This window comes from Orcinus orca, chromosome 1 (assembly GCF_937001465.1).
Source record: "Orcinus orca chromosome 1, mOrcOrc1.1, whole genome shotgun sequence".
In the NCBI taxonomy this organism is placed as follows: domain Eukaryota; kingdom Metazoa; phylum Chordata; class Mammalia; order Artiodactyla; family Delphinidae; genus Orcinus; species Orcinus orca.
This window is the reverse complement of record NC_064559.1, coordinates 119,511,942-119,527,020: the sequence shown is the minus strand read 5'-3', so window position 1 is coordinate 119,527,020 and position 15,079 is coordinate 119,511,942.

Sequence of the window (15,079 nt, the reverse complement as noted above, 5' to 3'; positions counted from 1 at the left end):
TTTGAGCTGTAGGAAAGTAAGAAGCAGCAAACCCAGAAAGAGTGCTCCCTTATCTACCTAAGGGCAGCATATAAATTCTCCTTTTCCTGGAGACAGAGTCTTGTCAACCCAGAGGAATCTCCTCCATTCATACTCTAGAACCATTAGTTTTGTACTACATTAGTTCCCTCCCATATATTTACCTTCCCACAGTTTGCCACCGTTTGGAAACCTGAAACTGCTTTCCTTTGTGCTCCCATTTCTTTTTTTTTTTTTTTTGCTGTACGCGGGCCTCTCACTGTTGTGGCCTCTCCCGTTGCGGAGCACAGGCTCCGGACGCGCAGGCTCAGCGGCCATGGCTCACGGACCCATACCGCTCCGCGGCATGCGGGATCCTCCCGGACCGGGCCGCGAACTCATGTCCCCTCTATCGGCAGGCGGACTCTCAACCACTGCGCCACCAGGGAAGACCCCAAGGCAAGATTTTTAAAGGTAGCATTAATGAGGGGGAGGCATATGTATTGGTTTTCTGGAAAAAGGTGGGTTTGTCCCTGGAACCGGGGTGCCACCTCTTTTTCTTCCTTCTGTGGTCTGGTGTCTCCTGTCTTGTCTGCCGGTAGGTGCGTCAGTTATCATGCTAATATATTACACTGTATAATGAGCCTCAGGTTTACTAGAGGTCAAGACGGTGACTTAAACAAGTTACAGCTGGATTTTGGTTTTGTCTTTAGTTTCCTCCTTTTGAGGTTTGGTTCTGCAACTGAAGCAAACACAGTTTCCACTTGGCAGGGTTACGATTCTGGGGCAACAACCTCGGTAACAAATAGAAAGATTTGGGGAAACTATGCCAGGCACCAGGTTGCATATAAGTCAAGAATTTGCCCTTCCATGAGGAACCATTTTATAGTTTGTTGGTAATTAGAGAAAGACCAGATTTTGTTATCTGCAAGTAGCCTAACTCAGGTGTTATAGAGAAACCTGAGCATTTTGCTATGATCAGAGTAGGTTTTAGTTTTCAAATAAGACACATAACTGATGATTTTAATTACTGGGGGCATTCCAAGAGTCACCTCATTAACATAACAAAATATTTTTCTTCTCTTTCACCACTTAGGAAATCCCAAGAGTTTTAGAAGCTTTGTGCTAGAGGAAGAAGATCAAATATATATTTCTTATTATAAATCACTATATCACACTAAGGACATATATTATTTATATTTGTTAGAACTTTGAAAAATAGACATTAAAGATAAATATTAAACTATATAAAAATTAAGCAAATGTGCTTTATGTGTCTTACTTCAGCATGGATACCATCACTGAAGTGTTTTTAAAACATTCCATTTACAAAATCTTATAAAAACAGACATAAGCAGCACTTAAAATGGAAATTTGGACCCCAGTATATAAGAAATCAAAAAAAAAAAAAAAAAGGATAAATGTTGCCCACTAAGGCAGCATGTATTCAATAAGAGTATAATAAGACCAAAGTATTTTTCTCCCATTTAATGGCATCATAGTACCTGAACTATTCCTTCATAAAATTTATTATGGCTAAAATAAATTAGGTGATGGTTTAATTCACATCTTCTTCTCTAGACTGTAAGCTCTTTGAGGGCTGGGCTATGTTCCCCAAGCATTTTATTTAGCAGATTCTTAATAATTATTTGTGAGATAAGTCAGTAAATTAATGGCTCTGGAAGGATATATAACACTGAAAGTGAGACATGTATTATATTACTTTGGGATAGATAAGAGTATCAATAATAGTATAATAAGAAGAAGAAGAACAAAATAGGGAATATGGGATGTTTGTTTTTAAACCTAGTTACCTAAAATACTGTGATAAGAAGGCCATAGTCTTAACTTGGTCAGGGCTCAATGGTCCTGTTCATTCAACAAATGTTTATTGAACACCTACTAGGTAGCAAACACTGAAAGGTAAATGAGCAAGCATCATGGGTTTTATGTTTACAGAAGTTACACGTATCTTTATTTCCTTCTACTTTTCATTGTAAGAGTCACAAGGCAAGGATACATTAAAAATAGGCACAGTGAAAGTTCTAGTAAGAATGGGCCAATTGCAGCTACATCTTTGTATACAAAGTACATTTACTTCTGCAAAAGATGCTGAGGCTTCTGTGTCGCTATTATTTATAGAGTACCCTCAGAGGATTGGAACCAAACAAGGCAACCAAAGATAATACAGATCTAAATATAAAGCAGTTCTGTTATAAAAATTTCCTTTCAGGAGATGCTAAATATGAAAATATGTATGCTGAAATTCTAGACTTCCATTATATAATTTGCAGTACTGCCCTTAATTTTTCTTCCTAGTCCTTCTTAAACCACTTCAGTCAGCCATCTGGAAGAGCCTTGACTTTGGCATTTGTGAAGCTGTGACTGTAAAGACTCCAAACTTGTTTCTGCCTTTCTGGTAGAGAGAAAGGAGAGCAGGGCTCCAGTGGTCCTAATTGCTCTCTTTTGAAGACGGAAGAAAGTCAGATGTGAAGGTAGGAGATGGAACTAGAAAATGGTTGGTTCTTTTGATGAGAATGAAACGGTGATATAATAATTGACAAACTCAAAGCTGTTTTTTGAAGAAATTTATTTCCTATTTAAAGAAAATTTTTAAGCTTTCTGTACTTCATTTCCAAGACTGAAAAAGTTCTTTATGCTAGAAAAATTATTTTTATTTTCAGTTTGCATGGAAATAATTTGGGGAGAGAAACATGCACATTACTTACATTTCTCTAGTAACTCTTAGGGAAAAATATTTAAGTTGCTTCCAAATATTCCTCAGACTACTAGGTTGGCAAAAGGGGTATTGGCATTTATTCTCATTGATAAAAACTTTTTGAAATGAAAATCCTTCTTGCTCTATAAACATAATGATAATTATTTTCCATGGAAATATATTACTTTTTTTTTTTTTTTTTGGCTGGCACTAAGGAATTAAGCTGTAAGAACAATTAACAGCTGAAGCTAAAAGTGCTACAACCTGAAGGTAGAAAAGTGTGAACTTTGCCATCTCCTGAGTTCCTATTATTACCAAGTTTCTTTCTCTGTCACTTTATTTTATTACCTCTAGCATTTCACTTCAGGAATGTAGAAGATAAAAGAGAAAAATTTTAACATACATTTGCACTACACTTTTGATAATCAAAATAATTATATTTACCTTGTCTATCTATGTTGTCTGACAGTAGGCCATATGAATAAAAGCAAGCAGGAAAAAAATTTTAGATAATATCCCACTTAAAGTATAAAGAGGATCCTACAAAGAGCATCCTATTAGTTATAATATTGCAGTAACCATAGTCATGAATATACTTCGGCATTAATAAAAAATTTCTGGTAAGTAAAACTGGAATAAAAAAAAATCAATAAGATGTAGGTACTGTGCTGTAAGAGATGTCCACAATAATGTACTCAAAATCTGTACACTAAAGGTATATCATTCAATATTTTTTAATAATATAGAATTATTTAAAATATATTTCTTCCAATAGGTGGAATGAACTTCAGTTCTCTGCTTAATAGCATATAGTTTAGTTTATAATCTATAGTCGCCATCTTTAGTTAAGAATAGTTAACCTTAAAGTGGAAGAGGAGGCAGCCAAAGAAATAGAAAGATGTGAAATTGCAGGACCAAACTAGGGCACATTCAGTCACCTGCTCTTTTTCTTAGTAAAGTTGGAAGCAATTTTTTGTTTTTGGTAATCAGGATGGAGATAATTGCATTAAGGAAACTTGTGTATTTAATAAACACTACTGACCCTTGGAATAAAGTTTCACTCTAGTGAGTGATTGGAAGGCATGGAAAAAGCAGTCAATCCAGAATGGTAGCTGACATGACTAGCACATGAATGTTATGGGAGTTTCTGTGGTGCCATTGGTTGAAATGATTTCAAAAACAGTTAGCCAGGCAAACTGAGAGATAAGAGGTTTGAAGTGATAGTGGGAAAAGCTGGAAAAACCTGGGAGTGCCACAAAGAATCTCTTATAGATGAGCAGAAGTATTGCCAAGTATTAATGAAAATATAGATGAGGTTAGATGGCCTTAACTTGTCATTAAGTCCAGTGAGCACAATTTCCTGTTTGTCTGTCACCTTTTTTACTAATAAAAATGAAGGTTATAAATTGTGAATTATGAAGTTATGAATTCCTCTAGAATTTGATCTTCTCAATAGAGGAATTATCTTGAAGATCCAGATGAAATTCCATCTTCTAAAATCCTCCCTAGATTTTTCAGCCCCGTTGACTGCTCTCAGAAATTACTCTGCTTTCCTGATCTTATATGTGGAACCAGTGATGGCTCACCTGGATGATGAGTCAGTACCCAGAGAACCACCACCATGTCTGCAGTGCCCCACATGGTAGTGACCACTCAGGATCTTAAAAAGAATAGGAATGATTGTGAGAGCATCGTTCTAATGGTTGGCTTCAGGAACCTGGCTGTGGACTGAAGAAGGTATTCACTGGAAATGTAATTAACAAAGAAATTTAGTATTATAGTGATGTTATTGGACATACTGAAGGCACTGAAGATAATGTCAGGAGGTACATTGAGAAAGTAATTATAAATTACATGCCCACATCCCTTGAGGTAGTGGGAGAATATCCTTTTTAAATGGGTTGATAACTAGAAGTAGAATGGGAACACAGTGTTATAAGGAAGTTCTGTGCACTTGAGAAGAGGGAAAGTGATATAACTGTGATTTGGAAGTAAGTAATTTAAACTAGATAGTATGTCTGTCTTTTCTTTAAAGGCCACTGGGAAGTGGGAAATGCAAAAGCATCAACATAAGGGATTTGCAAGGTGATAGATGTGAACAGTGTGATAGGATTGAGAAAGATAATATCGTTTGCTAGGAGAGTGAGGTCTAGGATTTGTGCTCAGCAGGGCTGGCTTCATGGATGTGGGACCAGTGCAGTGAGCACAGGGCCTCCTGCTCAGAAGGGTCTGCACTTGGCATTTAATAATCTTCAGCCACTATCTTTAAATTCACAACAATTTAATTTTTGAATTTGTGTTTTGTGAGTGAAGTCCAGTGGGATAATAGAATGTGTGCCAATAGCTTGGAGCCTCAACTCAAATGCAGTCTCACTTCCTACCACCTCCCGCCTTCCCAGAAAAGGTTCTTTGCCTCCCACTCCATCAACCCCTAGGGTCCATCAGGGCCCCCTCCTGGCCTCTTCCTCCCCACTAACGCCCCCCAGTGACAGCGGCCACCTCCTGCCCCCTGGTGTCCCAGGCCCTGTCTGGCCTTCCCCTCCCTGCATCCAGCCATTGCTGCTGCCTTCCACCCCTGGTAGGGGACTGGGCATGGGTTTGAGGAGAGCCAAGGTTGGGTGCTCTTGCCCTATAGCATTTCAGAGCTGCATATGGCTGTGTCCATCCCTACCTGGGGCTTGCAATACCAGAGTGTATTTGGTGGGTAACTTGGTGGGAGTGAACCTCTACCAACCCCAGATCCAGGCACCCAGTGGGTCTTGGTGCAGAGGTTGCAATTCCGTGGGAATTGTCCATCTACTATGGGTTGCGGCAGCCAACTCATGAGAAAGGGAGATTGACCTCTCTACCCCAGCTGGGGTATAGAATATTGGTGGCTGGTAAGAAGAGGAATTCAGCAGCTAGTGGCTGTGAGCTAAACATAGAGTTGCAGGGTGAGGCTCTCTGGAACCAACAAGGGTCTACATTCTGCAACATAAATTGCAGATAAAAAACACCTTGACAGGTGAGAGAAGAAATAAAGAAAAAGGTTTGCATTTTAGTACCTTAAGGGCACTTTTTTTTTTTTTTTTTGAACAAGTGGCTCTGCATTTTCATTTTATACTGAGAATTTATGTAGTCAGCCTTGGAGCTCAGGGGTATTTTAAGAAGCTACAGAGTAATAATTATGGGAGTATATACTAGCAATGAGAGGACATAGTTTATTTTGGGAGGTGATTCCAAGAAATGCAAAATGGGGAGATGGAAAGACAAAGATGTTATACCACACTCCCCCACCCACTGAAAAATAAAGGTATGGTATTGAACAGGATAGTGCTATGGAAAACCGTGGGTAGTCTTCTTGGGGAACTTTGGCAGACAGAGTAGAAAATGCTTCAGTGTTGCTCCAACCTCCATCTGAAGGTTCCAGGAAACTGGGGTATTTGAGCTCCAGCTTACATTCATTGTGGACTACTTCCCATGGTCTTAACCCCTCAGCATTTCCAGGCTAGTTTGTGTATAAACTGAGAAAAAGTCTTCAATCCTGGAGTCCCAGAGGGTAACAGGAGACACTAAGGCCTGTTCTGGATGGGAATGCTAAGAGGATCTGGCTGGGGCACCAAAAGGATTTTCTATACAGAATGCTTCTTTAAACCATTTGATTTTAAGTGAGTTGACTCAAAGGATAATGCCACTGAACTAAGCCACACTAAATTAGGAGTATACTACATGGGTTCTTCTTCCCAATGTTTATTTAGATGTGAAACTAATAATAACTAACTCTGGAGGCCTCAAAACTCTATTTGTCATTTAAAGTAATAAGAATTCACAGAAGAACAAACTTGTGCAATGTGTTCTATATAAAGTACCTGATTTCTTAATTTCTTCAATATACTCCCTTGTGTGAACAAGTCTCTCTCAGCTCAGAATGTTCTAAATACAGGTTTTGTTGTGCATCCAACTAAGTGTACTAGTTTTCCACAAAGCAAAGTTTTCATTTCAAGTTTAAACAAACTCAAAATGAAATCCAAACACCTATAAACATAAACTACAGTGTCCTGCTTTTCATAAATATATTTATTATTAACTTTCCATTATTAAGAATTCTTAGTATTTAGAAAACATAAAGGCATCTCATCTGACATTTATTAGATATCAAAAATTAGACTTTGGGAAGTACTAAAGCAAGGGTCTGCTTGGGGAACACCATACCTGGAAAACTGAGGTGGGTGGTGACATCATCTTTGGGGAAGAGCAGCTGTTCAGGATACATAATGCCCTGGCTTGAATCCTGTCTCTGTCACTTATTAGCTATGTAATCTCAGAAATTTACTTCACCTCTCTGTGCCTCAGTTTCCTTATTTGTCCTCACAATACCTTTTAATATTTAAATAAGATAATATTTGTAAAGTACTTAATAAATGCCTGGTACATGAAATAAGTGAACCCACTGAAATTGGCTTATTCTGTAATCTTTGAGTAAGCACTTAGAAATATTTTGGGTTATTACCAGTTACTTGAACCTGGGTGCAGAAATTAACTCCAAAACAGTCAGAAGAGGCTAGAAGTGTGTAAAATCTCACCATGAAAATGGCTAAAGGAGCTTCACCAGGAAACTGACAGGATAATCCCTCTGGTCTGCTGGTAACATTAAGAGCAGATCTCCTTGGTTAGAAGGTGAAGGCTGATGAGTTTCTAGATTTATGCTGTAGGATCCATATATTTATTTCATCCCTTATCTATATTCCAGGTAAAATATCACCACTATTAATTAAACATATAATCCCTGACTCATACAAACTTGTTCAGAAAATAAAAGTCCCCAACTCACTTTTATATGGATAGTAAAACTTTGATTCCAAAAGTATGCATAGATACAAGAAGAAAGGAAAGCAAATGGCCAATATCACCTGTAAATATGGATGGAAAAATTGTAAACAAAGTGTTATAAAACCAAATGCAGAAATATGTGTGTACACAAACATATATATTCATGTTTGTATATATATAAATTGAGAGACATACACATGTATTATGTATGCTTATAATTGTAATCAAGCTGCATCACACATTTACCAATATAAAAAAAGGAAAAAAAATGTATAATCATCCTTATAAATGGAAGAGACATCAACAAAACTAAACAATAACTTAGAGTTTTAAAAAATCCTCTTAGCAAACTAGCAATAGTAATAGATGGGAATTTCTCTGGGTAAAATTTAAAATTGATTGACCATATCTCAGCAAATTCATTTCCAAAGAAGTAGTATGAGAAACATTTCCTATTAAAGATAAAAAATGAGACAGGATGGCTAGCAACACCACTTCTATTTAATATTGTCCTGCAGGTTCTAAATGGCACAATAAGGGGAAAAAGAAAGAAAGAAGGTATGCAAAGTGTGGAAACGGAGAAAAGAAAATGTCATTATTTTCTTAAATGATTGCCCATATAGACAGTCCCATAGAACCACAAATTACTAGAACCTATAGAACAGATTAGCAAGGTTTCTTGATATAAAATCAACAATCAGTAAGAAAGTTTGTTCTGTAACTTTTATGTACAGCATCAAAGCATTAGAAATTGTAACTATAGATATCATATAAATTAGCAACATTTAAAAATTTTTTCTCATAATAAATCTAACATATATGCATATATAAAAGCAAAAGACTTAGAATATCTTTAAAAATTCTCAAGGATGAGATGTAGACTTTACCAAATATCAGGACTTATCCTGATCCTATATTAATTAAGACAGTGTCATCTTGACAAATAGGCCAATGAAAGCGAAGCAATAACCACAAATCCTATCTCTGCATATAGAAAGTTTGCAAACTATTGTATATAGAATGGATAAACAACAGGATCCTAATGTATAGTACATCAATGTATATTAATGTTAATATTTTATATTTAATAATATATGTATAATAATCTATATAAATATCTTGTGATAAACCATCATGGAAAAGACTATGAAAAAGAATGTGTATGTGTGTGTGTGTGTGTGTGTGTGTGTGTGTGTGTGTATATATATGTATGTAAAGCTGAATCACTTGCTGTGCAGCAGAAATTAACACATTGTAAATCAACTATACTACAATAAATTTTTTTTTTTTAAATCCAAGTATATGACAGAGGCAGCATTACAATTCACTGAGGAGAGAGTGTACTATCAATATTCAGTCAGTAGTGCTTGGACAATTATTTGAGTGGGAAAAAAGTTACTAAATTTTCCTGTACACTTATTTAGGTGCACTACAGTTGAAGACCCAAATGTGCAAACTAAAATAAAAAAATCTTAAAAGAAAATATAAAATAATATATTCATGACTGCTCATTAATAACAGATTTTTAAACATACACTAAAATAACATTTAGTTAAATGTTTCTTTTTATTTAAAGAAAAAAAATGTTATATGTGAATGCATTAAAACTCAACATTTTTACAATTAAAAAAAAATCAAAGTGAAAAGCTATGCCAAAGACTGAAAGAAAATAGATGCAACTGATATGAGTAACACAAAATATCTAGAATATATTTTAAAACTGCTATGAGACAAAAAGAAAAAGATAATATGTCCAAGAGCAAAATATGTTAAGGCCATTTGAAGAGGAGAAACACTAATGATTTTTATATAGTATAGTGGGTTCTTTTAAATACCAATTAGAATGTCAAAACACTAACAAATTTTAAGATAAAGATTGTAAGTATAAGGAACTGCAGGTAATCTTACATACTTTGGAGTAGGTATAAATATCCTCAGTATCTTTGAAGAGCAATTTTTCAATTTAAGAGATATATTCTATGGATCAGCAATTTATTCCCAGATGCACATCTTAGAGAAACACTTGTATTTGTGTACAAGAATATACATACAATAATGTTTATTATTTCATAGATTACAATTGCAGAATCTCAGAAACAATCTAAATTATCATTATATAGAATGGATAAATGGGAGTGAAAGGGAATAATCTAAAGTGGATAAAGTGACCTGTAGTAAGAGCTATCATTAATACATATCAAAACAATATATTCAGACAAAAAATATAATATGTTCTGTATATCATCTGTACTCACCTTTAAAAATGGAAAATCATCATATATAACTTGTGCACACGCAGGTATGTAGTAAATTAATGAAAACATGCACAGGAAAGATAAATGCTAAATGAGGAAGGGGAGAGAGGAATTTGCAAGGGGTGAACATGGAGTTTAGCTCTATCTGTAATATTTCAGTTTTTTTTTAACATCTTTATTGGAGTATAATTGCTTTACAATAGTGTGTTAGTTTCTGCTTTATAACAAAGTGAATCAGCTATACATATACATATATCCCCATATCTCCTCCCTCTTACATCTCCCTCCCACCCTCCCTATCCCACCCCTCTAGGTGGTCACAAAGCACCAAGCTGATCTCCCTGTGCTATGCGGCTGCTTCCCATTAGCTATCTATTTTACGTTTGGTAGTGTATATATGTCCATGCCACTCTCTCACTTCGTCCCAGCTTACCCTTCCCCCTTCCCGTGTCCTCACGTCCATTCTCTATGTCTGCGTCTGTATTCCTGTCCTGCCCCTAGGTTCTTCAGGCCTTTTTTTTTTTTTTTTTTTAGATTCCATATATGTGTGTTAGCATACGGTATTTATTTTTCTCTTTCTGACTTCATTTTTCAAAAGAAAGCAAATATCGGGCTCCCCTGGTGGCGCAGTGGTTGGGAATCCGCCTGCCGATGCAGGGGACACGGGTTCGTGCCCTGGTACGGGAAGATCCCACATGCTGCGGAGCAGCTGGGCCCTTGAGCCATGGCCGCTGGGCCTACGTGTCCGGAGCCTGTGCTCTACGGTGGGAGAGGCCACAGCAGTGAGAGGCCCTCGTACCGCAAAAAAAAAAAGAAAACAAATATCACAAAATGCTAAGACTGATGAAGCCAGCCAATGATTTTAGGGGCAAGTTTTTACACTTTCTTTATATATTTTGGGATGCTGAAAATATTTTATAATAAAGGATTACTAACAGCCAGAGAAAGATAGGGACCAGACATGAAGGGGAGGCGACTGAGTTCAAAGGAGCAAGAGGGAAACTTTTAGGTTTACTATATCTGGACAGTGGTGGTGGTCACATGATTCCATACACTGTTAAATATAAAACAATTATACACTTAACACTGATGACTTTTTATATGTAAATTATATCTCTATAAAGCACATTTTAAAAAAGTCTTCCCAGGCTTCTTCACTCTAAAAAAATGTCAGAGTTGAGAGTCATTACTCTGTAAGTATCCCCAGATATGTCTCTCTCTGCATCTCTTACTCAGTTTCTCTCCCAGATTTTCCTTCTCTTTATTTTTCTTTCTCCCTTCTCCCACCCCTTGGTCTTTCTTTGCTTTTGCTGGCCACTCTCAGCAGCTGCCTGTCCTGCTTTTTATCTGTCTATCTTGCAGTGTTGCTATTGCCAGAATCACATTTGCTTCCCTGATAACGGTGGGTCCTGCTTAAACCAAGTCATGGAGAAATTCAAATCATTTCACAGGACCTCTAACCCCTTTTCTTCCTGGGGCTCACACATATACTCTACTGCAGACCCCGATCTGGAAAAGGTGCTAGGGGAGGGAAACCAGCTGGTAGCTTCTTTAAGAGAGATAGATGCAGGGGGAAGGGAGAGGAAAATATGCTGGGTTATGAGATCAACTATAATGCCTATGACATTTCGCTGGGGCTGTATGAGGAGGAAAATATAGATAAGTCATATTTTTATTAGTAATTACTGCATAGACAAAAGCAGAATCAGAAGCGCTTAACTTAAACATCCCGTCATTGCCTAGTAGCAGGGATGCTACTCCCTGAATTCCAAGTCAAGAATTTTATGCATTCATACCTTGTTGCAATGCTAGTTCCTTCATATCATTCCAGCTTCTTGGTTTTATTAGCCCTACCTTAAGCTTTTACACTGTGATCTACTCATCATTCAGTCTTTGCTCTACTACTTCATTCCTCAAGCCACAGTTTGAAGTCAACAAACATTAGCCCCTGGCACATTCTGGGTACTCTGATAGAAGCTAGAGGGCTCAAGGGGATTGAGATACAGTTGTCCTCAAAGATCACATGGTCTAGAGGGGAAATACACTTTATCTACTCATCTTGACTTTGAGATATTTAGACTAGCATCACAGTGTTTGCAATATCTGCATTGATGTCAGTAATATCTCTTAAGAAATGTTCCTGAGTAAACTCAGCTTGGCATCCTCAAGGGACACTCCAGTTATAAAGAGTGAAATGTTAAAGAAAAATGACCATGACACAAACTAATTTTATTTCTTTTAGATTTCTGATGTAGCATGTTGTAGGCAGAGATTAGTAAATTTGATGGGGAATTAAGAACAGGAATTAGACATGATCAGCACAAAAAGAATTATCTCTAGATTGCCTTTTTCTTCCAAAGCATATCATCACCATTTATTCTCTTATTACTTCCTCCACTTCATGTAATTCCTTTTATAACACTCTAAACATGTTAGCTAGAAAACAAAGATAAAGAATGTACGAACCATTTACTGGATTTCGGCATGACTTTTCCACTCTATAGTAGAAAAGTAATGTACAAATAATTTAATAACCTTTAAAAATATTAAACTTGTCCTTGGTTACCTTTTAGAGAATTTTTTTATATAAACTATAATTTTATAGATGGATTTTAATAAAAATTAGAATGCTAAAAATAAGCAAAATGAAAAAGAAACAAAATTTTACTTTTTCTTTAAGAATTTGTAATCAGAAAAAAAGAAAAAAATAAATTATTGTGAATGTAGTAGCAGTATTAGATTTTTAATTTTTCCACGTTCATCATTTTAAAAACCATCATTTTTGTTTGTTTGTTTGGTTGGGTTTTTTTGTGCGGTACGCGGGCCTCTCACTGTTGTGGCCTCTCCCGTTGCGGAGCACAGGCTCCAGATGCATAGGCTCAGCGGCCATGGCCCACGGGCCCAGCCGCTCCGTGACATGTGGGATCCTCCTGGACCGGGGCACGAACCCATGTCCCCCGCATCGGCAGGCGGACTCTCAACCACTGTGCCACCAGGGAAGCCCCAAAACCATCATTTTTTTAGCTACTTATATTCTTTTTTTGTTAAAGTTCCTTTGAAAATTACTGACATGAATGTAAGCATACCATGATTTTTCTTAATTAACAGCAATTATAGCTGACAAGGCACAGGAATTTGTGGGAAGGAAAAAGAATGGTAAATTCTAAGTATTTTTACTTTTATCCCCAGGAAAGCTTAACATTACTTGGAGAGTTTGGTTAATGTAAACTCAATCTCAAGAAAAACCCACAAACACTGCTCCAGCTGGATAAAGGCTAGCCATTGAATGTTGCCTAACTTTGTTACATTTTTATATTAAAATCACAATTTTCAGGATCCCTTAACTTATTTGGGTTTAGTTTTATATTAGTTGACCTCAGTTATTAAATAAGGGAGTATCAGAGCCAAACTGTTATGAATTTCTAAAGAAAAAAAGACCTTATGATATGACTTAAAGAACAGTAGCATTGTTGGAACTTTGTCTTCCCATTTTATAAAAGCTAATTGGAAATGACACATTATATCTCACTGTAATAGGAACATTCATTGGTTGCCAAGATTGGGCATGAATAGATCGTGGTATGTGTTAGGCTGTGTGAGTTTTAAAATAATGTTCAGAATACAAACAAGAGTTTGTAAAAATAACAAAAACTAAAGCAAATGCTTCTATAAGATTATTTTACTCAGACAGTTTCTGTCTCTTAGCTATATTTGATTCAGTAGTTAAGCTTTATAGTTCAATACTGTAGATAAGTCTACCTTTGGCTTTTATGGCACATAAATATAGAACATTTTTTGGAAATCACGTAACAGTTGTTTGTTTAGTTTGGCGTATGGTCACAATTCTTAGTATTAATAAAGTAAAATATTCATTATAGATCAGTTCCTAAGAGACCCAGGACCTATATTGTGGAGCCATAAAGTCTTATTAAACACAAGAAAGTACATAGCATTAATGTGGACTCTCAGTTGGCTACAAATCCAGCTCATCTTCTTTAACAGCTTAGCTCTTAACTCCTGTGATATGTCCCCCATTTGATCACAGCATTGAAACAAGAGAAACATATCTGAAAACTCAACTGCAAATCCATTCAATTTACTGTATGTCTTTAGCTGCTAAACTGCAGGATAAATCTCCTATTTGTATAAAACGCATACACATTAGTCAGCAGTGTGCTTTTACTTTGACTTCAAATCAAATTATATGGATATTTAAGTGAATAATAATTCTATTTCAGTAGATTTTAAATTCAAGATGCTTTTGATGAAAATAGATTGCTCTTATTGACATTTATTATTTGCAGTTCTGAGTCATATTAATGTAATTCACCATCTAAAATTTCATTCCTATACGTCTTTAACATGCATAAAACTGTTCAGTTGAAAGTGTATTTTTATAAAACTATATATTCTATACATGCTTTTAAAGTAAGAGGTGATATTCTTACCTTTGAGTCTAGTGTGATTACTTCAGAAGAATATGGTGTTCATTTATTTAAGATTAATTAGTTCTTTAATATTCAAACATATTATCATACCAGTCAATTCCCAAGAGAAAATGCTCTGGATATTGGCCTGCAGTTGTCAAAGTTGAGGAGCTACAAGAAGTGAAGCAGCTAGGATTAATAGATTTAGGGCAAGATGCATCAGCCAAGGAGTTAGGAATACTCGCTCAAGCCACCTTACAATACCTGGGATGTGTTGTACCTGCACAGGGATGTTTTTCAGATCGAATGAGACAGTACCTGCGGTACTTTCCTTTGAGGTATGGAATTTAAGTTCCAAGAAGTGGGAACAAACACCTGATGTCAAAGAGTGGACCAGTAAAGAAAGAAAATTTCAGAGAGGGCAATGTTCTGCTCCCACAAATACTGGGCAGCAACCAGGATGTAATTATATTAAAAAAATTAATTTGTACAAAGCATGTGGAACTGAAAAATATCTCAGGCTCCAAATTATCTGGTCACTTAGTAAATGTACATGATATTAGCTTTATCATTTTATATTTTAATTTAAATACAAAATAACTGGAAAGAGCACATGCTCAAAATATCCATATTTGGTCCTCTCTTACCTCTCCAAGATCCATTTTCTTCAAGGCTAAGCTAGAAATAATACCTACCTTGTAGAACCAGTGCACGGATCAGTAACAATGTCTGTACAATTTTCTACGTGTACTCAATGGTGGTGCTAGATAAATAGTAAAGAGTTTGTTTCTGCCAAAATACTCAAACAGCACTTATAAGGCCGGTGAGTATGAACACCTTACCATTGTTTATTTAACTTGACATAATGCTTA